Genomic DNA, 23,597 nt, shown 5'->3' on the forward strand with positions numbered 1-23,597 from the left:
ACTTATTTATCTTGAGTGTAGTTTTTCTCAACAAGTTTGATTTTTTTATCCCCATCATCACACAAGCCCCCTTAGCAAGAAATGGGGAATTCTATTCCTCTTAATATTCTGTGGAAGGTTGAATTACATATCCCAGGGAAAAGAAAAAACAAACAAACTTGTTCTTAATCATAATCCATTCCTGTGCATGTTACTATTTTTGTTAAGATGTGGCCCAACTGAATGAGGTTGGGCCTTAATCCTATTCTTAGAGTCTTTATGGAGGAGAAGAAGCTAGAAGTCAACTGAGCCCAAAAAAGAAAGGAGAGGACGCCACCCTGTGATGGGAAAGCCAAGGAACCCACAGATTGATGGCCAGGCAGAACCTACAGATCCTGGGAGAAAGAAAGCAAGTCTCTGAAACCATGAGCTAATACATTCTTGTTGGTAAGCCACACCATGTGTGGTATTGTCCTAGAGCTGGCAGAGTAAGACATATCCAACATATATTTCTTAAATAATCTGTTCTCTTTTAAAAGTAAAAAAATTAGGGTGCATTACCAAACCGTTAATCATTATATGAAGAGCCCCCAAAATCCATTCATAAAGTGGAGTATATTTACAGTTAAGATATAGATAAGGTATCTATCTATCTAGAATCATCTTAATTCCAAATTATTCAAAGAATTAAGGCAAAAGTATGAATTGGAATATATCACTTGCACCTCGAACTCAGCATTAAATTTGTAATCAGTGCCTTTGCACTGTCTGGAAAATGCAGTGGTGTTTATTATTTCTTGAATGCCTCCTAAGAAAACAGCTGATAAAATATTGACTAACACAAAGGAATGCACAGCTAATGATTGGTTTTCTGGTGTTCCCAAGGTGATCGTAGAGAGGAAATAGTTGTTTTATCAGGACAAACTCCATACCCTCTCAACTGAAATGACATCTTTTTTTTTTTTGCTTTTAAAACAGGGTTTTTAATTGTGTGTTCCAAAGCCACTATCTCTTTTTTAGTAAGCCATATGCACTGGCTACACTCTTTGGGGAAAACAAACGAATAGATCAAAGATAAGAAACAGCAATAGCTTGTTCAATTTGATACTCATGCTCCTTACCCACATATTCTGAGAGGAAGATGACAAAGAACGGAGTAACCAGGTCATTAATTCCCTGGACATACCCACTAGCAGGGTGTTGGATGGCCCAAATAAAGAGAATTCTCTCGAAGATCTCCTGTACAGGTGATTGCTGGAACAGTGGAATGAGAGGATTTGTCCTTGGAATGTCAATGTGAATCTGTCTGTAGGTGTCCTGGTGGTGCTTCTTGTTTTGAGAGTCATAATACTGGTCAATGAAGCCAAAATACTCCTCCCGCTTCCTCTGCAGGGTCAACTTCCTCCTCTCAGGGTTTGCGGGGAGATAGCCCTCATCAGGCAAGAAGGACTGGGTGAGGCTCTCACTTCCCCACAAGGTAGGCAGAGCTCACCGACAGGAGTCTCCAGGTTACAGGACGAACCTGCCTGGGAACCCCTGGCCAGCCACACTTCCTCAGTTCATCTAAGTCAGTGTTTCAGCTGGAGAGAAGCTGATGGAACTTTTCTAGGCGGGTTTTCTCCTGGACAGTCATTGGGGGAGCCCCAGAAGCATTCTGGTCTGAGATCTGGGCAACGAGGGGCATGATGGGTTGGAGAGGGAGCGGCTGCTGTTTGTGGAGAGGGTTCCTCAGGCATGTATCGCTGGAGTTTCTGGACAGTTGGGCATCACTGCTGGACTTTATGACCTTGTAGCTGGCAGGAACTTCGGATGTTGTTGACTGGGACTGTTCTGGTTTCACCCTCAGCTTGCTGTGGTTTTCCAGCACCTGGTCTGCAGTTGCCAAAGCAACCTTTGAGTTCAGGGTTTGGAAAGAAGGTGAGGAAAGTCCTCTTCTTCATCATCACCAATGTCCCACCCATCACTGGTATTCCAGGGAAACTTATGAAAACTGGAGGCCTTCTTATTCTTCAGAGCAACTGCATTGACTTTTGAGCGCTCTTTAATGAAGTTTTTGGTGAGCAGTGGGTCCAGAGGAGGGTGCTGTGCTCCATACACAGGCTGGATGCTCCCCGGAAGCTTGGAGCTCCTTTTCCAAAATTGCGTGCTGTTCTCAAAGGCCATTGCTCTGGCCCAGGGTAGGCGTTGTAGTTGGGCCGGGTGGGGGGGGGGGGGACCCAGCCAGACGCCCCCAGACCCCGCAACCCGAGGGCCAACCCAGGCTGCTTCCCCGGCGGTCACCCACTCCCAGCTCCTGGGGGCGCCATCTTGGATGTGGGCGACCCTCCACCCAGAGGCGCTGCCATTGGTGGGCTTCTAAGGCTGTGGACAGGCGGACCAATAGGGAGCAGGATTCCTGCATGCCCTTGAAGCCGACTGTAACGTCAATGACATCATTTTAATAACCGTTTACTCCATCAGTGAATATGAGGTTGAATCAAGTTATCGAGATGTGCTTACATAATATAGATTCTTATTTTGTATATTGTTAATGAGACAGATAAATAAATTACTGTTATGTAGCTATTGATATATGAACACACTTGTGTTGCTAATATGAATTAATAAAATAAAATTGAGTCCTTTGTTCCTGTAATCTTTATTTGCCCCTAAGATATAAAACATGCTATACCATCTTAGAGAGAAAGATAAGATACAATAAAGTCCAAATCGTTACAATCTTTCTCCAGATATCTGCTACCCAGTTACCCTTATATGATGATAAAAACAAAAAATAAAAGCATTGGTGAAAGTATTCCTGAAAAACTGCAAAAGAGTTAAGCAACTAAAATCTTTCTCATTATTCCCGTGCCCAGGGAATGGAAACACCACCACTGTGGCATGTTTCAGCAAGACTCAAGGTGAGGGGCAAAAGCAACCCTAAACCCACAACTCCATCTCAGAATGTCTTGATCATTTTGCAACCCTCTAAACAAATATCACTTATCAGATTTCTTTCCACTTTATCTGCTAGTCCCTTTGAAGAGCTGCAGTAACAAAGCACATCGTTTAAGGCTCTTAAGTCACTTTCCACCTACTGATGTCTTGATGTTAAAGACTATCACTCTCTTCCAAGCCAAAAATGTGTTTTCTAGAAATCTGCACAACTTTCCCCAAACGTCAAGTCCCTGTGCAAATGGCCTTCTTGAGGGAGGTCTTTAAAAATGATGCCAAAACAAAAAACAAAAAAATAGCTGTTTTCCTGCATCACACAAAAGAACTCAGAATAAAGGTATTAATAACCTAACTTCACTCGAGTTTTCCTCATAGTGAGAAAATGCGCATTAACATATACTCTATGCTAATTGTTTTTCCCTATAGAAAATGAATTTAAATTAATTAAGATGACAGATTCCTAACACTATTTCTACACTTGATCTTAACCAAAAGGCCAGGAAGCAATTAACTAGTCTTATTTCTAGATATCAGCGTGAAATAAAAATCAAGGCAAATGCCCAATTCTAGAAAATAGAGATAAACTAGGTATCTCTTTTTGTATGTGTGGTGATGGACATCAAGGAAATTGCATAAATGTGTTCACACTTCTTCCTCAAATTGCAATTTGGAATATATGAACAAAAGTCAGTGGTGTATAAATAAACTTCTAGTTTTTGTGTGTTTTATTTTAAATAATGTTCCTCTTAGTCGTCTTACCACGTGGGCCAACTGATCTGGTGTCTAAACAATTTCACATCAAAATAACCAATAGTCCAGCTATTCCAGAGAGCTTGTAGGATTTTGTGGGTTTAAACAATGAACAGATTGGATATTACAGGCTCAAAGAGGCACCAACAGCGAAGCAATCAAAGTCCTTAGATACACAACAGATAGGAGTTCTGCCAGGAAGAAAACACTTGTACAACAGAGACATCTCAGGTCTGCATCCACCTCACACTTACCACCCAGCTTGGTCATCTGTTACAACATCCCCAAGCCTATTTCTTTCTTATTTGTATGTGGACTAGAGGCATTCCCTAAGGAAATACACAAGAATGAAGTGTCTTAAGGGTGAAGTCAGGATGTAACAAATGACTTACAGCAACCATCTGAAATGTAGCAGTTTTGCATTTTCTAAGTCCATTTACTACACTTCTGCTATACTGTGGAGACCTAACCAAGACCCTAAATGTTTCATCATGTCTGGAAGACTCTAAAAGATGAACTTTTTATAAAGTAATAAGTTTCTCTGTGCTTATCTGTTGCTTCCAGGTAACCATAACTATAACAGTTATTAAATATAGTGGGCTAGTAGAAATGCCCTGAATGTTTCAGCTGCAATTAAAATAAAGAAAAGAATGCCAAGAGATAGAGATGACCCACCTTAGTCTCAAGGGTAAACCACTGTCACGTTTTGCCTGGTACGTTTTTTGTCATACCTCAATATTTAGCAAGAATTATATAGAATAGAGGCCATTTTTAAAAGGAACTGCTGTAGCCCAAACAAAAAATTTCAAATATATTTAATAGCAGGCACACTTAACTACAGTTAAATAATGAAAGATTAATGTAAGAATGCCTAGCTCAGTTCCTACCTCTGTGATAACTTCACTATTTTATTATTAAATTAATTTTCCTAATGCACAGGACATATCATTCCTACTCAGAATCCTTTAATGCCTCCTTAGTAGGCACTGGGTGAACCCAAGTTACGGTAAACTGCCCTCTCCTTACACCTCTAAATTTAAATCCCCTATATGGGATAAATCTTCTCAGTCAAAATCTTCAAGTCATTGTTGCTAGAACAAAATGTCAACATTCCCTTAAGAGTTTGCTCACCCCATTCTTTCTACCTGTTCACTCCTCTCTGAATGTACAAGTGACAATTTCCTTCAAGACTTCCACAGATGACGCCAGAGTGTGCTGATGGTAAAGTATAACTTTCTCAATAATTATAGCTATTTTTCTTATTAGCTACCAGACAGTGTGCTTGGAAAATTCTCACTATAGGAGAATTCCCAGCTTTGGTATTAAGAAATCAAATTTGAAAAATCACTTCAAATATTTGCAGTCCACATGTATTTATCAAGTGTCTATTCTGCCTAGAAATCTTGGCCAATAGTTTCAGACATGTTGTTTTAAAGCATATTAAGTATGTTTTAAGAGATATAAAATATAGACATTAGTGACACGATATTATTCTCTAATCCACAAATTTTACTCAAATTTTGCCAATGTCACAGTGATGATTTTTATAGCAACAGAAAATCCAAAAGAATGCTTGGCATTCAGTTCTCAGGTTACTTTAATCTTTAATTTGGCTGAGTTTTGTATTTCATGACCTTGACATTTTTAAAGGTACAGTCCAGTTATCTTGCAGAATGTCTCTCAATTTGGATTTGCTTGATGTTTCCTTATTATAAGATTCAGATTAGGCATTTTTGGCAGGAGCATCTCAGATGTGATGAAATGATGCTGATTTATTCCCAATGCATCCTATCAGGAGGTACATGGTATTGGCTATTTCCATGATTCTCATGTGGAAGCATATAGTGTGATTCTGGAAGTCATTCTACCTGAGTTTACATCCCAACTCAATGTCTTTGCATGTGCGTGTGAAACTTTATTTACAAAATCAAAGGGTAAGTTGGATTTTGCCCATGGACTTTTGGTTATGCTAGCAGAACACTCTGGGTTCTGGGCTTCTAGGTTCTTGACTTATGTCACATGAAAGAATTTAAAGACAGCCATAGGGTAGGAAAGGGAGTAAAGAGTTTATTAAGAAACAAGAAAAGAATGGATGTTCCCTAGATATGGACTGCAGCATGCTGTAGGGTGAGTAATTCAGGCAGAAGCCTCAGGTTAGGCCTTTTAAAACCTTGACTCCTCCCCCTTCCGAATGTTGGAGAAAGCTCCAGCCTTTTGCTCTTCTGATTGGTTGCCTTATGATCTCCGCCTCTTAGCTCTCAGAGGTCCAAAGAGGAGGCCTGTTTGGGGTTATCCGGAGCTTCTCCTTGACCCCGGAAAGAGTTCCAAGTAGAATCTTGGAGCCGGGTCTTGGGAATTCTTTCCAGCAGCAGTCTTGCCCTCAGGAGGATTCTGGGTGGAGTCTCATGGCCATGATGTTTGTCCACCATGTTGTCTGCCAGGTCTTCAGCTGTGACCCAAGTCTTCCCTTTCCCTGCACTAGCCTGTGCCAGTTATCCACTCCTAGTCCAGGCAATAGAGCACAGTAATGGTAAGTAGACAATCCATCTTAACAAAGGATGCCACATTAGAAATATTTAGCAACTATCTTTTTAAAAATGCACGTCCTTCCTTGCTTTTTACAGTTTGAATTTTTTTTTCTTTATTAGAGAAGTTGTGGGTTTACAAAACAATAGAGTACAGGATTCCCAAATACCACCCCACCACCACAGCACTTGCATTGGTGTGGAATATTTGGTACAATTGATGTAACATTTGTAACAATTCTGCTTCCTACTAAGTGTAAGTAGATTATAAGGATTATAATTAACCTCCCTGTGCCTCAGGTTTCTAATTCATAAAATGTAAATATTAATACCTGTCTTCAAGGTTTGCTCTGAGGATTAAAACTGTGCCTGCCCCATAGTAAACACTACAAGTCATCATCATCAACTAGTCCCATGTTTTTAAATATCATCATAATACCTCTCTAGTTCTAAAATCTCCTACATTCCAAAAATATTTCCAGCAACCGGACAAATAATGGTGACTAGTGTCTAATAAAAATCTCAAAATTAACATTAATGCCTATCTGAACACTTTACATAGCTCATGTCTACAGTTCCCCCTACTTATCCCATCTTCCTCATCTCAGATAACAGCCAGAAGGCTGTTGCTCATCTTTCCAGGGTGCTTAAAGCAAATACTTGAAATGGGTCAGGTTAAACAGTGGGAATGTATTTGCTTATGTTTAGTTTATGTGCTTGGTTTGGGTTTTTTTTTTTTTTATTAGAAAAATTGTGGGTTAACAGAAAAATCAGGTGTAAATACAGGATTCCCATATATTACCCTCCCACCAATATTTTTCTTTGGTTTACAATATTTGTTACAATTGATGATGGCACACTTTTATAATTATACTATTAATTAAAGTCCGTGGCTTAACTTAGGGTTACTTGTTTGTGCAGTGTATTTCCCCAGATTTTTAAAAATTTGTAATCTGTTACCATATAAACAATCTAAGGTTTCTCCTATTAAACTTATTCAGACATATATTACAGTGCTGTTGTGTTTCCAGTGTTGTTTTAGCATTATCACCATCCATTTCCAAAATATTTCTATCGTTCCAAATAGGAACCCAGTACACTTGAAGTAGTTCCCATTCCATATCCGCACCCCAACCCCTGGTAACCTATATTCTAGGTTCTGACTTTATGGGTTTGCTTATTCCAATTGTTTCAAATCAGTGAGATCACACAATATTTGTTATGTTTTTGTCTGGCTTATTTCACTCAACAAAATGTCTTTGGTGGCCATCCATGTTGCTGTATGTATGAGAATTTCTTTCCTTTTTAAGACTGAATAACTTTCCATTGAATGTATATACTGTATTTTATTTATCCATTCATTGGTTGATGGACGCCTGGGTTGTTTCCATCTTTTGGAAATTGTGAATAATGCCACTATGAAGATCAGTGTGTAAATAGTTGTTTGAGTTCTTCTTTTCAATTCTTTTGGGGTATATACTTAGTAGTGGAATTGCCAGATCATATTTTAGTTTTATACTTATCTTTCTGAGGAACTGCCAAAATGTCTTCCACAACAAGTGCTCCATTTTACATTGCCAGCAGCAACGAATGAGTGTTCCTATTTCTCTGCAACTTCTCTAACATTTGCTATTTTCCAGTTTTTTAATAACTGCTGTTCTAATGGGTATGAAATGGTATCTCATTGTGGGGTTTTTTTGTTTTGTTTTGTTTTTATTTCTCTCTCCTTCCCCTCCTCCCACCCACCCAGTTGTCTGCTCTCTGTGTCCATTCACTGTGTGTTCCTCTGTGATGGCTTCTATCCTTATCAGTGGTACCGGGAATCTGTGTTTCTTTTTGTTGGGTCATCTTGCTGTGTCAGGTCTTCGTGTGTGCAGCACCATCCTTGGGCAGGTTGCACTTTCTTTCACACTGGACGGCTCTCCTTATGGGGCACACTCCTTGGGGGTGGGTCTCCCTTATGCGGGGGACACTCCGCCATGGCATGGCACTCCTTGCACACATCAGCACTGTGCATGGGCCAGCTCCACATGGGACAAGCAATCCGGGGGTTTAAACCACAGACTTCCCATGTGGTAGGCGGATGCCATATCTATTGGGCCAAGTCCACTTCCCTCATTGTGGTTTTGATTTGCATTTTCCTGATCGCTAATGATGTTGATAATCTTTTCGTATGCTTTCTGCCCATTTGTATATCTTCTTTGGAGAGATGTCTGTTCAGGTCTTTAGCCCATTTTGTAATTGGGTTGTTTGTCTTTTTGTTAAGTAGAAGCATTTCTTTATATATGCTGCATATTAATCCTCTATCAGATATGTGGTTTCCAAATATTTTCTACTATTATATGGGTTGTCATTTTACTACCATGATGAATTCTTTTGAATAACAAAAGTTTTTAATTTTGATGAGGTACTATTTATTTTTTCATTTGGTGCTTGTGTTTTGGGTATAAAGTCCAAGAAGCCATTGCCTAGCACAAGGTCCTAAAGATGCTTCTCTACAAATTTTTATTGGAGTTTAATAGTTTTATCTTATATTTAGGTCTTAGATCAATTTTGAGTTGATTTTTGTATACGATGTGAAGTAGGAGTCTTCCTTGCCTTTTCTTTTTTTAATGGAGATCCAGTTCTCCCAGCATCATTTGTTAAAGAGACTATTCTTTCCCAATGGAGGAGTCTTTGCCACCTTGTCAAAAATCAGTTGTCCATAAACTGATTGAGGATTGATTTCTCAGCTCTCAATCTTATTTCTTTTGTATATATGTCTGTCCTTGTGCCAGTACCATGCTCTTTTGTTTACCAAGAGTTTGTAATAAGTTTTAAGATCGGGAAGTGTGAATCCTCCAACTTCATTCTTTTTCAAGATGGCATTAGCTCTTTGGGGGCCCTTAACCTTACATTTAAATTTGATGATTGGCTTCCCATTTCTGCAAAAATTGTTGCTGGAATTTTGATGGGGATTGCATTGAATCTATAAATTGCTTTGGGTAGTAATGATATCTTAATGCTATGTAATCTCCCAATCCATAAACGCAGAATGCAGTGGCAGCCACACCCCTTCCAATCACTTGCCCAGCAGCCATCCTCTCCTAGAACCCTGGGATTAAGACTTCACATTCTCTAATCACTTGGATGGCAGCCAAGCTCTCTGCAAATTCTTGAGCACAAGCTCCACCCTCTCAGAACACTGGTGTGGCAGCACTCTTCCTGAGCAATGGTGCAGAAAGTCCATTTTCTCCGAGAGCCAGGGAAGAACCATCCTTTCCACACACATGGGTGGGCCCATTCTCTTGGCGTGAGAAGATGTCTTAGATCTAGACCTCAGCTTCCATGGTTCTGTCCCTTTTCTGTCCTTTGTAGTCCAGGTTGGCAACGGTTCTATTTACAGCAATCTCACAGAAAAACCTGGCACTTTTGCGTGTAGTACATGGGGTCAAAAATCATCAGATAAAATAACTTTCCATAGATCCTTTATGCATAATTGCACCCCCAATTTTGAGTTGCATGGAAATTGCTGGCTAACTCCATTTTAAGATAAATCATCCCCTGGAGAACTATTGTCTCGGACTGGTTTTCCAGAAACTATGAATTTTTCAAACCATCAATTGACGGTTCCTTTGTGCCCAGGAGTTCAGTTCTCAGTTAATCTCTTTCCTCTTGCATTTTATTACAAGCTGCCAGGAGAAACCAGTTGCACTGTCCACATTTAGCTTGGAAATCTTTCAGATTAATATCCCAGTTCATCATCTTCAAGTTATGCTTTCCATCTGACATCAGAACTCAATTTTCCAAGTTCTATGCCACTTTAAAACAAGGATCACCTTTCCACCAGTTCCCAATAAAACATTCATTGTTTTCTTCAAAGTCCTCATGGGAAGTACTTTTAGCATGTATATTCTACAAACAGTTTTGTCAAAGCAATCAAGGCCTTTTCTATCAAATGCCTTACAATTCTTCCAGCCTCTACCTATTATGCAATTCAAAACCCATTCCACATTTTTCTTTTCTCAATAGCAGCACCCCACTCCTGTTATCAAAATCTGTTTTGGTTTCCTAGGCAGATCTATATTCATGTTAAACAATGATAATTGATTTACTCTGTTTTGAGGAGGAAAATTTCCAAATCAAGACACTATCAGGAAACAGATGTGACATAACCAATTAGACTCCTGTCTACCATATAGCAGGTCCAGAGTTCAATGACCAGGGCCTCCTGGTGAGGACAAGCTGGCCCACATGGTGAGCTGGCCCACACCAATTCTGGCCCATGAGGGAATGCTGCCCATGCATGATTGCCACCCTGTGTGGAATCCCGCCCAGTGCAGGAAAGCCTCCCTGCACAGGAGTGCCAGCTGATGCAGAGAGCTGGTGTAGCAAGATGATGCAACAAGTGACACAGAGGAGAGAAAATAAGAAGACATAGCAGAACAGGGAGTTGAGGTGGCACAAGAGAGTAATCACCTCTCTCCGACTCCAGAAATTCCCAGGATCAGTTCCTGGAGCCACCTAATGAGAAGACAAGCAGACACAGAAGAAAACACAGTGAATGGACACAGAGAGTAGACAATGGAAGGAATGGGGGTAGGAGGAGAAATAAATAATAAAATAAATAAACAACAACAACAACAAAAAGACACTATCAAGGCAATGCTTTCTTCCTGAAGATCAGTTGCTGGCAATCCTTCATTCTTCTGTCATACAGAAAGGCATATGGCAGCACTGCTGGTCTTTCCCTTCTTTTCCAGGATTCACTGATTTTAGCTTCTTGCTGCCATGGCTTTCTACATCTCTAAATTTCATTCTCTCATAAAGGACTCCAGTGGTAGACTTAAGAGTCATCCTGATTTAGGTGGGTAGCACATGAACTTAAGTATTCTCATCCTAAGGTCCCATTTATAATGGGCTCACATCCCCAGGAATGGATTAAATTTAAGGATGTGTTTTTCTGGGATACATACAGCTTTAAACACCACACCTCTCTACTTGCAATACTTCAAAGCCAACCTTATCATTCCGAAAAAAACTTTAAACTTTAGGTAGTATTGTCCTAGCTATCTCCACAATCTTGCATCTCTTCTTTCACTCATCATTAATCAGACCCTTACTGTTTCTCCTCCCAGAAGCTCTCGTCCAGCAGATATCCAAATGGCTCATTCCCTCACCATCTTTCAGAGTTTTGCTGCAATCATATCAGATAGAACTTCTCCATCCTTCTATATTTTTCTTCTTAGACCTGATCACCAATTGGTATATTATATATTTATTTTTGTTCACTCTCTTCTCCCTCCCACTCTCCACCCAATATCTCTGACTATAAATGCCATGAAAGCATAGGCTTTGTCTTATTTACTGCTCTATCTTTATTGCCTGAAACACAGTCTAGCACAAAAGAGGAAATCAATTAAGATTTTCTGAGTTAAAAAATGAGTACTTTCTTTACCTGGAATATTCTTTAAAGGTAAACTAGCTTTATCACAAGGATACTAATACATCATAGATGCTAGTTATCCCTATTTAATAACCTAGAGATATCCTCTATAAGGCAGCCATTGCTGGCATAAGAGAATTTCATTTTATTTTAGAATATATGTGTTATGCAAACCACCACCATTCTGAAAGAAAGATATTTATTTCTCAATATTCACAAGGCAATAGCAAACACTTTTGCTGAGCCTTTAAGAGATGACCAAGTTCAGAACTATAGAAGGAATTACTGATTTGGATCTTAAAGCTTTTTACTAACTTAGAAAAAAAAATGGGTACATCACTCAACTACTCAAGTAACTACTAGCAATTAATTTGAGTTAAAATACACTAACACAGCTATCAGCTAATGAATAGTATATACTTTGTGATTTATGCTCTGATTTCTTGCTGTTTATTCTGACAACCATCTCAAATTTGCTACCTAATCTCACTTTATAGGTAAAGGAAAAACAATTTTCTTTTCCATTTTCCTTCTCCCAGTTGCCCCTTTGTCTCATTTGATCTCATTTTTAGTTTTTTATTTTTGATAGGAAGTGGAATTTTCTGTATTCAATTTACAATGGCCTGTATCTTCATCAATTTTGTTTCAGTGATACTGAAATCTTAAAACTGATAACTGCTGCTGGTCACAAAATATTTCTATAATAATAAGGCAGCAATATCTATGTTCATTTTTTATGGGAAGTTTCTTAATGAATTTTTAAAGCATGTATTTTTTTCCTATGCCAGCTCACTGATGCCAGAAGAAATTTCTTGGCTTGATAATTGCAGAAATGGTACAAGATATTAGGAAATAGAGACTGTGATTTTCTTGTTTTCTCTAAGAAAGCTTGATCACAGTTTGTTATAAGGCAAAATAATCACAAGCTGCCAGAGCAGGTTCCAGCAAACTATAGCCCTCGATCAAATCCAGCTTTGGGATTGATGTGGAGGAGTTGTTTCATTTTAAAGGGTTGTAAGGAAAGAATATGCAGCAGAGACTATATGAGGCCTAAAAAATTTATTACCATGCCCTTTATTTTAAAAAGTTTGATGATATCTGTTCTGAAGTGTAGTCTGAAATTCAAACTTAAGATATCTTTTGCCAAGAAAAAGTGAAAATATCATTTCTATCACAAACATATATCTGGGAATATATACTAAATGCAGTGATGTACTGGAACTGGTTCATAATAGTGAGACCAGCCTGGCCATATCCAGGAATCAGCTATCAGTGGCAGTGTTTATACCATGAAAATTAGCAAATGCTACAAATAGTGCTTTGGGGGAATTATTTATTTTGTTTGAGATCCAGTTTATTAGTACATAGTTGACAATTTCATCCCTATATGAATTAAAAAGTAAAATTTCTATCATAGAATATTGGAGTTGAAATGATCTTACACAAACCTCTGTCTAATCCCAGTGAAGTGATCCTTGGCCTTTCTCATCCACTTCATCTGACTGAAAGTCTGCTTCTTGAAAAGTAGCCCTTTCTATTAGGGATCTGTATAACAACCACCGTGGACTTCCATTTCTGTAATATTGACTAAAAACCTTGCTACAAAATGCAGAGAAATTCTAGAAGAAGTACAGAAAGCATTCTTTTAAAAGCATAACTTCCATGCCTTCTCCCTGATAAGGGACATGAGATGAGCCTCCCTGGCACCAAGGGAGTATTAACAAGCACCAATTAGTGATGCTTCTTGACCAAAAGGGGGAAATACTAAATACAAATTATTTCTTATGGCTAAGAGATTTCAAAGTGAATCAAGAGACATTTCCAGAAGTTGTGCTTATTCGCCTCTCTGAAAGATCTCACTTCTGACACAGTAAAGAATGCCTCAAGCAGGAGTGCTCCAAAGTGCTCTAGAGACATCTGGGCCCAATAAGTAAGGCAGACAACCCCAGGAAATTGGCACCCCATCGATAGACCTTACCTGGAATTATATGATAACCTATCTCCCCAAAGAATCAGAGTTAGACTCATTTATAATTTCCCTACACTTGGTTCTTTTGCCCCTTTTATTTGAACCTATAGTTAGAACTACCCCTATTAAATTTATGTCCCAGAGGCTTAAATCTTTGGTCTGTTCATATGCCCAAATCTCAGCAGAGTTGCAGCTAAATACCTGTTCTCCAGTTCATCGAACTCACCCAGGACAACTAACACGGAAATGAGGTTGGACAGCTCCCATCCCAAAACCCAGAGTATCTACATCTATAAGCAAGACAGTTCCATTCATCTGCCCCATGGGATCTAAGCCCCCTCTCAATCAGAAGCAGAGTGGGCATCATTATCCCCAAATCCTCAAGATTGAGGAATGAACAAACATAAGGGGGGAATGCAACTATGGACTAAAGTAGACTTTTTATTATTCTAGTAATGGGAAAGCTTGTAACACTGATATAAAGGCTGTGGTCACCAGAGGTTCTGAGGGGAGGAAGAAGGAGTAGGTATAAAATGTGGCATTTGAGGGGCATTGGCCTTGTTCTGCATGATACTGCAGTGACAGATACAGGCCATTATACATTTTGCCAAAATCTATAAGTTGTATGTGTAATGTGTAAACCATAATGTAAACTATAGAACATGGTCAGCAGCAACACTTCAATATTTGTTCGTCAATTGTAACACTAATGAAAGATGTTAATGGGGGATGGGTAGGGTATATAGGAATCCCCTGTATTTTTTATGTAACTTTTATATAATATTAAACTTCTTTAAAAATAAAGAAAAAAAAAGCCAAAAAAAAGTGCATAGCCATATGAATGCATTTGTCTCCATCAAGGAATAAAAGCCACAAGAAAACTGGAAACCAGATCATCTAGTGAATGAGCTGAATCCATAGAAGCTGTATGGAGAGTTACTAGTCTCAATATCAAAGGGCTTAGAATTTAAAATCATTCAAATACAGGAGAGGAGAGGGTGTTAACATTCAGGTTCACGGATGAAGACAGTACATTTTGGTGATTAATAAATCAGTGAAAAGCCTCTAAATGACCAATCATCCAACAACTGGTACAAGTTAGTGAGAGGGAATGGTAACTTTCTAAGGTTGAATTCTGATTGGGAATCCAGTCTTCCCTGAGAAGTTACAGGCCTGTGTTTCAAATTTGCTCGCTCTGGGTACTGCCAATCTGTAAAATGAACATAAAAGGGCCAGTGATAATCATTAAAGACATTTGGGAGACACATATGCAAACCTCCTTTAAAGGATAAAGGTCTTCTAACGACAATCGCGCAAAACACAAAGTTACTTAACACTAAAGGATATAACTTACCTGAGAGCTTGCTTCTTGCAGGGTAGCCCATATGGTCAGCAGACCTGACAAAAACAAAACATTTTAAACTGCAGGGGCATTTGAATCTTACTGGCCGTTGGATGGGGCTGCTCCCGGTTGGCGTGTCCCGCGGCGCGAGAATGGAAAAGTGCCACACCCGGTCCCGGAACTTCTGCCAAGACCGCCTTGTAAAATGAATGAAAATTAATCTGGTGACACACAGAACCTCTTTGATGTCAAGTGGAATTTGGCAGAGAGGTAAAGAAGGAGTTTATTGTTTTCTATAGAAGACATCAGGAAGTAAGTGAAGAGAGGTTCTAAACTGAAACCCTGTCTTTGCAAGAAATCTGGAGATTTAATTGGATATGTTGCATTCCCATGTAAAAAGTTATTATCATTTTCCATGTGGCCTTCAGACAGAATGTATTTTACAGATTACTGGCAATTTTGGGTTATTTCGTTGGAACCATCAACATGTTCAAATAATTACATCTGATAGTTATAGAAAGTCCTTACCATGTACCATTTGGAATTTATTGAGCCTAGTCCAATATAGTATATTACGAAGTCCTTGTAGTAAGAATGCTTGGTTTCACAGAAACGGTTTACAGTTTCAAGCAATAAACGCAGGAGTGTTTTTCTTCAGATGCATGTATGCAATGATAGTGATACATTTCAGAAAGAGATGTTGAGAATGGAATTCATATTCCTGAAAAAGATGTGTCTTGGGAACTAGAGGAAAATGCTTATTGAGAGCTTTTGCAGCACCATGAGCCTTGTGATGGCCAAGGATGTCTCTGTAAAGGGCAAGAATAGAATGCACCTGACAGCAAATGAGAAATAAAACACTGTCAGTGTTGTGGTTCTAGTGGAACCCATTTAGACTGTTGCTCACCACAATCATGGGAACAAAATTGGGAGTGTTTGGAATGTGGAAGCCATCATCTACAATTCAAGGGATTTCAAAAGAAGCCAAAAAGCACACTTAGCCTAATTCAAATAATATGGACATTACTGATTGTTAGAAGAATCATCTCCGAAATTACTCAGTCACCTGGAGCCCAGATCTAATGAGAACACCCCTGGAAGTCCCACGGTCTGGAAAGGAGCAAGTAATCAACCTGTTAGAAGAAGGCAAGGCGGCAAATTTAGAAGAATTTTTAAACTGTATTAATAGAGTTAGGATTCCCAATTAAAAGAAAAACTAAAAGATTATATATCAACAAAGCCAATATCTGGAATAGTGCCTTAGATAGATTCAGAAATCAAAACTTTAATCCTACATACTCAATTGAAACAGCCTATGTAAATGAAAATGATAAATTTGGCCAAGAGCATCCTGGATCAAAACAAGAATTTCTGAGTCTTTCAATGCAGCATCTTGAAAGCTCATCATTGTCTGAAGGGTCCTTGTCAAAGAACTTGTCCCTTAATGCCCAAGATAAATACTACAACAAATATGGCTGACTTTAACTCAGCAATAAATGAATGCTCTAACTTCCTACAGCTTATTGGATGTCTTAGACATTAAGTGATAAATATATGTTGGTAAAATACATACTTTTCTATCCTGTAATTAAGAGAGCCCAAACACCTTTTGAAAGTTTTAAGCAGGGTCTGAAAACTCTGCATTTTAGGAAAAATTCTGACTTCTCCAGAAGCATTTTGCAGCATCCTCTATCATAAACCTTAAAATCTTTCTGTGAAAATTCTTAGTGATCTTTTTACAGTTTACCCATTGTTTAACATAAAACTTTGGGATTTTGGAACAGTTACTTATAAGGTATTGAAAATTGTAAATCTGCAAGAACAATGGAAGATATTCTTATTTTTGCAACTGGTTGCAGTTCCACTCCACCTACTGAATTTAAACTCACTCCTTCAAGTGAGTGTCTGCATGTGAATTTTCCTATTAGAAACAAGTGTAGTATCTCTTCCAATAACTAATACATTTAAAGAATTTCAAGAAAATATGGACTTTGCCCTAAAAAGAACACTTTAAGACTAGAAAAGGAAGAAAGCTGTCACTATGTGGGACATTAAAATGTTTCTTTGAACAAAGATGTTTCTTTTAAAGTTGCTATTGAGCTTTTCTTTTGTTTCATAATTCTGTCCATAATCACTTTTGAACAAACTTGTCAGCTTCTGGGTCCAATAGAATTTACATGAACATCAAGTAATGCTTTGGCCATTTAAGCTAAAAAACTTTTTGCTGAAATGTACTAATCAAAATTGGTGAATTTTTCATTGTCTTAATATACATGCTTCATAAATTTCAATATAAATACTTACAGAATGACTGTAAAGAATTCTTGAAGCATAGTAGTATAATATATAAGAGAAAAATGCTTTCCTATTTTTGAAAATTGTTAGCTGTAAGATGCCACAATGATTTTCCTCTCTTTATGCAAATTTCAAATTATTTCTTATTTTCAAATTATTTCTTATTTCTAAAGCATTTTGTAGAAAAGCTAAATGGATAATTCCTCTTATATAAATCAGAGGTGTATACTCTGGGCTGTATGTTTATGTGTGCTTTTCTAAAATGGCACTAAGTAGGTTGTTAAAAATGCTTGAAAAGTATTGATTTATATTAAAACAGAATCATACTGCAGTTAGATTATGCATAATGGGAAATGTTATTATATGAAAAGGAAAATTGCACAATATTCTGAAAGCTACAGACATTCCATTGGCTTGAAAACACTTTAGAGGTGGATATAAAATGTATTTGAAAATATCTAAGAAAGTGTGTCTTTTTTTACAGCCTTGACTTCTTTTCCTTTTTTTTTTTTTGATATCCAATCTGTGGTATTAAACCACAGTTATGCCTGATCCCTAATCAGTTTAGTTATCTGAATGATCTCAGTAGATTGTCATATGGTAGGTTTGGCTATTTGACATTTATTTATTATCAGGATGTTTGTATGATAGGTAACCTGGCACCATAGCACTAGTTATTTTCTCTGGCTTTGAAGGGTATCTATTATTACATAAGCAATGTAGAAATAACGTAAAAACAACAACAACAAATGAACAAAATGAAAAATCCACTCTAATCTCACCATACAGAGATAACTACACTATGTTTGTGTATGTCCTTCTATAAATTCTTTAATAAAATATTTGTATTTCCTTTCTAAACTCTTTTAAAAAATTGTCAGATAGATTTAAATATCAATAATTATATTAATAGGAAAAAGAAATTGAAGGCATAAGTTAGAATAAAAAAGGCATAATCACAGAAGACCTGGGAAAGTTTAGAAAGAATGAAGTTATACTTCTGGAGAAAAAAAAAACAACAACATCCTCAGAACAGGTTTAATACATTTGAATATGTATGTGATGAAATTACCCAGGAATGAACACAGTTAAGTAGAAGACAAGGAAGAAAAGTTAACAACAGACCTTGAAGATAGCAGGAGAAGGTCTAACATATTAATTAAAGTATCTGTAAAGAATCCAGAAAACAGAAAAACCTGATATTGAAGATTACTACTGAGAATTTCCCATAACTGATTAAAGATAAGGGTCCTTGACTAGGGAAACATATTTAATAAAATATAGAAAAAAATAAAATAAAATGTACACCTGACCACATTGAAATTAAACTGCTGAATAAAAAGGCAAAGAACAGTTTGTAAAAATAGTCAAAGAGAAAGAAACAGACTAATTTCCTTAAAAAAGAAATTTTACCTTTGATAATATTTTAGTAGCAATAATGGAGTCCAGAATATATGGGAATAAAATTAATATGCTAAAAGAAAATTGTTTATAATCACTATCTTATAATCACTATCTTAACTTTGATTCTGAAATAAGGAAAAAAAAACAATTTTAAATCAAGAACAAAAGAGAGAAGATTTCCTCTAATTAAGGATATACTTCATGGTAAAAGAAGTTAAATTCAGAAGGAAGAAATGTATTGGAAGAAGGAGTGGTGAGAAAGGAATGTACTGGGTACAGTGCTACATCTAAAGAAGGGTTGACTCTATAAGATAATAATAAAAATGATTTCTGGTTGGATGGGGTGGGGAGTAATATTAAAATGCCAGAAATCAAATAACACATAAAAGCATTTTAATCTTTCTATTCTTAAGAGAAAAGGATATAAATTGCTTTAGAATTCATGTCAAATGTGTATGTTACAATTTTTTAAATTTTAGAAATTTTTAAAATTGTAGAATGTATAACTTCCAAGGCAGAGATGCAAAAATAAAATAAAAATGATAAGGAAAACTTATCCAATCCAATAGGATAATGATGAATAGAATCCTAGAATAAAAACTAGTTTGCCCTAAAATTTACAGATGAAATATAAAAATATCTTCTTCAATACATTACGTAGGGCATATTTGGGCCAAAATCCAGAGAAAGACAGGAACCTACAGAAATTAGTAAAAGCTCACATTTGTATTTAAGGCATTTATTGAAACCAGGGAACTTAAGCTTAGATTTTATGGACTTTGAAGAATATCAGAGAACAGAAACAAAGACCAGGGCCCACCTCCAAGATGGGGAATATGACAGGACACTCATTTATAAGCCTGTGACCCCTACAGGGCTAGACATTTCAATGCAAGGTAGATCAGAAAAAAACTCTGCTCCCTTGCCTTCTCCTACCAACAGGGGCCAGCAAGAAGACTGGCTATCTCAAGGTCTGTCACTATAAGGGGGAAAAGTCCAACAATGTGAATGTACTTAATACTACTGAACTGTACACTTGAAAGTGGTTAAAATGGAAAATTTTGAGTTGTGTATATGTCTCTACAAAAAAAGTTAAAAATTAAAAAATATTTCTCTTTGAGAACTAATAACCACAAACAGCCTTCCCTTGAATAGTTCCTCAGATTTAATGGTCTCAATTTGGTGGTGCTACCAGTCATATAGCAAGAACTACTGGAAATATTCTCTGAAAGAACCCATGTTCATCCCAGGCTGAAAAGTATTCACAGTGTTAAAATTCCAAGAAATATGGGCTCACAGCAAACAATACAAGATTCAGGTGAAAACAATGTACTATAAATAACAACCAAAAGAAAAAGAGAGTCAAATCTGACCTATAAATTCCAATATTGGAACTGTCAAACACAATATAAAATAAGTATTTTTTAATATATAAATATTTTTAAAAACACTGAGGTAAAGTATAGTGACTAAGAGTATTTGAAAAACAAAGTAGAATGTTCTAGGAATGAATATTTTATAACTGAAATATAATATATGATTATGATTTATAAATATATATGAAATATATAATTGAAGCATAATAAGGTCAATAGGGTTAAAAGCAGTTTAGGTGCAGACATAATACAGTTGAATAAATTAACAGCCTGAAAGATAGAACTGGAAATTATCCAGAAATGAAGTACCAAAAGAACAGAAAGATGGAAAATATTTTTAAAAGGAATGTATTGAACTTGGAGAAGAGAATGAGGCTGTTCAAATACAGCTACTAGAGGTTTCAAATGAATAACTGAAAATTATTGGATCAGAGAAAATGTTTTGATGAAATAATGGAGAAATGTCCAGAAATCATTAAAGGTAGCAACCCACAGAATCCAAATTCCCAATTAATCCCAAACAGAATAAATGAAAATATACTATCAAGTTAAAAAATGGTAGATCAAAAATATGCAAGTGGTATCTCAAACAAGGTGTTAAAATGTTTAAAATAGTCTAAGTTCTAATGCCCTCATATTCTTCAAGAGGAGCATAAGTTATTAAGTAACTTTAGAGTTGAAAAACTTAAAAATACTTGACTTTCTATGATAAACACTAAAATGTGTTTACATGAATAAAAAAATATGAAAAATCCAATAGTTAATGGAGAAAGAAGAAACATAGAAAAAGCAAGACAAATAGAAATCATGAAATAAAAATAGTAGAAAGAATTATAAGAAATGTAGATGGACTAGGTGCACTTGTTAAATGTGAGAGATTACAAACTGGAATTAAGCAAATCCAGTTATATACATTATGATGACATTTCAGGCAAAATAGGCTAAAGAACAAAAAGTTTGAGGGGAGGTAGAGAGGATCACTTCTTAATCAAAGAAGATTAAATACACTGGGAAGAAAACAAATGCAATTCTGAAATATATTGCACATAATGATAATCTCAGGAATATATACTGCAAAAATTGAAAGAATTATCAAACAGAATAGATAAATTCACCTCCACAGTCAATTATTTTTACACCATCTTTCAGTAATTGTTAGATTAAGCAGTCCAAAAAAAATCAGAAAGGATATAGAAAAATTGAATAATAGAATTGATGAACTTAAACTGGCAGACATATATGGAATACTGCATCCAATAACTGTAGATAAGTTTTTGGTATAATCCAACCTCAGACTTAAGGATTCCTTTTTTTAAAATTTTTTTATTCAGAGTGTTTGAAAGAGCAATGATCATAATTAGCCATAAAAATGTTAAAACAAACAAACATTTTTTTCAGGCTCCCATGATCTAATGTTCTATAAGGAGTATTATTGGTTGCAAATTATTAGTTTCCTATAACTGATGTAAAAATTAGATTTTTTAAAATGGGCCTCAGGTTAAAAACAAGGTGTCAACAGGGCTGTTATTTTATGGAGGCTCTAGGGGAACATCCATTTCCTTGCTCTTTGCAGTTTCTATAGACTGCACACATTCCTTGGCTAGAGTCCCTGTAGCAATTTGATATAGTTATGAATTCCAAAATTAGATATTGGATGTTGTTTGTAAACTGGTCTATACCTGGGCATGATTAAATTATGATTACTGCTTCTCTTGGGCCACATCAGTAGGATGTTGGTGGGTGGGGACTCACAAATAAAAGACATGACAATGGACAGAGTTGGGGATTTTGATGTTGGATTTTTTGGATTTGGAGCTGGAGCCCAGGAAGTGTACACACAGGAGATGAACACAGAGGAGAAGAGATGGCTCCTTACACATGGCAGAAGCCCTGCTCAGAGACATGGAGCCATTTGTCTGATAGTCTACAGCTGGCCTTGTGCAGTGAGCACAGCAACTAAGTCCAGAGAGATATGCAGACCCATGAAGAGAGGAACCCTCACCCAGAGAGAAGCAAGTCCCATGAAGAGAGGAACGTAAGCCCAAACCCTTGCAGACACTGGAGGCCATCTTACTCCAACACATGGCAAAAGACTTTGATAAGGGAAGTAACTGAAACTTTATGGCCTGGTAACTGTAAGCTTCTACCCCAAAATAAATACCCTTTATGAAAGCCAACCAATTTCTGGTATTTTGCATCAACACCCCTTTGGCTGACTAAAACAGTCCCCTTCCAAATTCAAAAACCAGCTCTAACTGATTAAGTATTTCTCATATCCTAATACTCTCACACTGACCTTCTTGCTTTCCTCTTCCATCTCCAAGGATCCTTGTTACATCCACTGTGTTCACCCAAATAACCTAGAATAATCTCCCTAACTTAAGGTTAATTAGCAGCCATATTTCTATTGGCTACCTTAATTCTTCTTAATCATGTAATCTAATATATACACAAATTCTAGGAATTGGAATATGGACATCTTTGGGAAGTCATTATTCTACTTACCACATAAGGTATAAATATTTTTCAGCTTGAGTAGATAAAGTTAATGTGCTTTACAAAGCTTTATATATTTTTACAACTTTATTCATAATGCTGTGTAATTTGAACTTATGAATGTGCCATAATTTCTTGTGCATTCTTGTTATTTCATATTTTTTGATTGTATGAAATAGTGAAATGTAACTCCTATGGTTAATCATAAGACACTTTTTTTTTATTCCCCTCCATTGTGGCTTTTTTTTTTTTTTTTTGCATACTGTCTGCTCTCTGTGTACATTTGTTTTGCTTTCTTCTGTGTCTGTGTTTATTTTTATTTATCCACCCCTTGTGGCTTGCTTGCTGTCTGCTCTCTCTATTCATTCACTGCACTCTCGTCTGCATTTTTGCTTGTCTCCCTTTTTGTTGCATCACCTTGCTGAGTTGGCTCTCTGCAGTGCTTGTGAGCTGGGTGGCACTCCATGGTGCCCAGGCCAGTGGCTCTCTGCAGCATGTGGGTGAGCCTGCCTTCCAAGGTAGATGGGAGCCCAACTGATTGAGGTACAGCTGATTCCCATATCATACATTTTAGTATGAACATTTATAAAGTTTAGATATATGTGTGTATTTTCTATACTATTTCATAGTTTTTAAATGGAGATAAGGGAAGTTGATGCTGTATCAGCTATAAGACAAAGATGCTGCCATCTGGTCACCTAGGTGATTTTGACCACATTTAAGCTATTGGTAAATATGAACCAACAACCAGCCTATCAATTCCAGCTCATAGTACCTGGCACAACTCTGATGTTGACCTGCAGCTCTAGGACCTATATTCAAGTCTATGGAACTTATGTTGAACCTATATGTTAGAGTGGAAAACTTTTTAAAAGCTCTGAAGACTTAGGGTTCAATGCTGGATTAACCATGGATTAGGTATGCTTTGTCTGACTCCCGAGTTTACTCATTCTTAATATTTATTCACCAGTAGTCAAAGCAATCTCACATAATCATTAAAGAATTAAATCAGATAGCAGTCATGAAACTCTTGGAAATTATACCGAATATAAAATGAAATTTTCCAGATTTATAAATTGGTGAAAATCACTGGCAGTTTTTT

The 23,597-nt window shown here is 36.9% G+C and overlaps 2 pseudogenes; one reads left to right on the plus strand and one right to left on the minus strand.

Moving 5' to 3' along the window:
• Positions 1 to 1,054: 1,054 nt before the first annotated feature.
• LOC131276717 (TBC1 domain family member 22B pseudogene) lies at positions 1,055 to 2,142 on the minus strand (annotated as a pseudogene).
• Positions 2,143 to 15,169: 13,027 nt separating this feature from the next.
• On the plus strand, positions 15,170 to 16,979 carry LOC131276754 (G2/M phase-specific E3 ubiquitin-protein ligase-like; annotated as a pseudogene).
• Positions 16,980 to 23,597: the final 6,618 nt, after the last annotated feature.

This window comes from Dasypus novemcinctus, chromosome 30 (genome assembly GCF_030445035.2).
Source record: "Dasypus novemcinctus isolate mDasNov1 chromosome 30, mDasNov1.1.hap2, whole genome shotgun sequence".
Taxonomy (NCBI): Eukaryota; Metazoa; Chordata; class Mammalia; order Cingulata; family Dasypodidae; genus Dasypus; species Dasypus novemcinctus.